General features: G+C 41.0%; 1 protein-coding gene across 2 annotated transcripts in view; it reads right to left on the reverse strand.

The window, feature by feature from the left end:
* Positions 1-2,472, reverse strand: part of VDAC2 (voltage dependent anion channel 2) — a 22,127-nt gene that overhangs the window by 16,694 nt on the left and 2,961 nt on the right. The gene's annotated exons all lie outside the window — the stretch shown is intronic.

The raw sequence follows: 2,472 nt of genomic DNA on the forward strand, positions 1-2,472 counted from the left end.
TCGCTTGAGCCCAGGAGTTGGAGGTTGCTGTGAGCTGTAATGCCACGGCACTCTACCCAGGGGGACAGCTTGAGGCTCTGTCTCAAAAAAAAAATAAATAAATAAAATAGGCGGAAGTTATGGCAGGCACTTGTGGTCCCAGCTTCTTGGGAGGCTGAGGCAAGAGGATTGCTTAAGCCCAAGAATTTGAGGCAGCTGTGAGCTATGACACCACAACACTCTACCCAACACTCTACCAAGGGTGACAAGTGTCTCTGTCTCAAAAAAAGGAAAAAAAAAAGAAAAATAGGATCACATGTTAATAGGAATTCCTTCAGGCCAGGTACATATTATAGGATCAGCACACCATGACTATTGAATTACACATTCAATGTAAACAAAAATATACTAAAAAACATACTATATTGTGGCTTAGCACCCATAGCTCAGTGGACAGGGCGCCAGCCACATATATCAGAAGGTGGAGGGTTCAAATCCAGCACAGGCCTGCCAAACGACGACAACTACAACCAAAAAATAGCCAGGCGTTGTAGCAGGTACCTGTAGTCCCAGCTACTTGGGAGACTGAGGCAAGAGAATCACTTGAGCCCAAGAGTTTGAGGTTGCTGTGAGCTGTGACACCACGACACTCTACCAAGGGTGATGTAGTGAGATTCTGTCTCAGAAAAGAAAAAAACATATATACTGTATCTAATCCAGCTGATATCCATCATGATCTGAAACCTACTTCCATAAAACTTTCCCTAATCATATACATGATAATTTCCTCTCCAACAAACAATATAAAAAAGAAAACCCTAAAAAATAAATATTCAAATTACTGGAAAAAGATCTAGTAACTGATCCAATTCTCTGATTATTCCCAGTTTAAAGGTTTTTTATGTGTCTCCAACTAGAAAGTGAGCTTTTTAAACACATGAATTCAATCTTTTTTAGATGGCCTTTCACGTTTCAACAAATATACATCAAGTGTTTATAAGGTCCCTCTACAGATTAACAGTGGGAACACAAGAAACAAATACCAAATCACTGCTCTGTAACCTATTAACTTGCCCTAGTAAGTCAGCTAACTTTCAGACCAAAGACACCAAATGACAGACATGGTCAATCTAAAACCCCAGAAACACAAGCCTAAAAGTTAAGAAACTAGAACATGGCTAGTTTTAGTAAATAATAGTTACATGTACTACAGCAAGAATTTATCAAAATAACCAATATTATAATATGTATATACTATGCCCACTACCAAAAAAAACCTCAAAACAAAGTGGTTAGGGTGCAGACCACATGAACTAGGGCTGGTGGGTTCAAACCTGGCTGGGGCCAGATAAACAACAATGACAACGATTAAAACACAAAAAACAGCCAGCTCAGCACCTGTGGCTCAAGTGAAGGCGCCAGCCACATACACCTGAGCTGGCAGGTTCAAATCCAGCCTGGGCCCACCAAACAACGACAGCTGCGACCAAAAACCAGCCAGGTGTTGTGGCAGGTGCCTGTAGTCCCAGCTACTTGGGAGGTGGAGGCAAGACAATTGCTTGAGTCCAGGAGTTGGAGGTTGCTGTGAATTGTGAGGCTACAGCACTCTACCCAGGGTGACAGTTTAAGGCTCTGTCTCAACAACAACAACAAAAAAAAATAGCCAGGCATTGTGGTGGGTGCCTGTATTCCCAGCTACTTAGGAGGCTGAGGCAATAGAATCACTTAAGCCCAAGAGTTTGAGTTGCCACTGCACTCTACTGAGGGCAACATAGTGAGACTGCCTCTAAAAAAAAAGAAAAAAAGAAAAAAAGAAAAGGGTGGGGCTCATGGCTCAGTGAGTAGGGCACTGACCCCATATACCGAGGGGGATAGGTTCAAACCCAGCCCTGGTCAAACTGCAACAAAAAAATAGCCGGGCATTGTGGTGGGCACCCTGTACCAGCTACTCAGGAGGCTAAGGCAAGAGAATCACCTAAGCACAAGAGCTGGAGATTGCTGTGAGCTATGACACCACACTATTCTACCAAGGGTGACAAAGTGAGACTCTGTCTCTAAAAAAAGAAAAAAGAAAGAAAGAAAACAATTACACAAAATTAAATTTTATTTCACCCTCTTTGTTAGGATCAAGACACCAAATATCAAAATATTAACCTCTCTAAAAGTATTCAAATCAAGATTCCCTAAATTCACAAAATACAAGTAGAAATCTCCATGGAGGACTGCTAGAACATGGACATTACAATAAATGATTAGTGCACTCCAGTTAATAAGTTACTGATTACTTGCATGTCCAGAACTCCAATAAGCATTAAAAGAAAGGGTTACAAAAATGTCCAACAAGTTCTCTGCCTTCAAGTAGTCCGACATGACCAATCTTTCCCAAGTTCCTTATGCATAGCTTTATGGCAAAAGTCAACCTAAAAATCAGAAATCATATCTAAAGCCAAAATAAATCACATCACATGCAAATCAGTGAAAATTATCTCTTCC

Source organism: Otolemur garnettii, unplaced genomic scaffold, assembly GCF_000181295.1.
Source record: "Otolemur garnettii isolate 467f Iridium unplaced genomic scaffold, OtoGar3 scaffold00008, whole genome shotgun sequence".
Taxonomy (NCBI): Eukaryota; Metazoa; Chordata; class Mammalia; order Primates; family Galagidae; genus Otolemur; species Otolemur garnettii.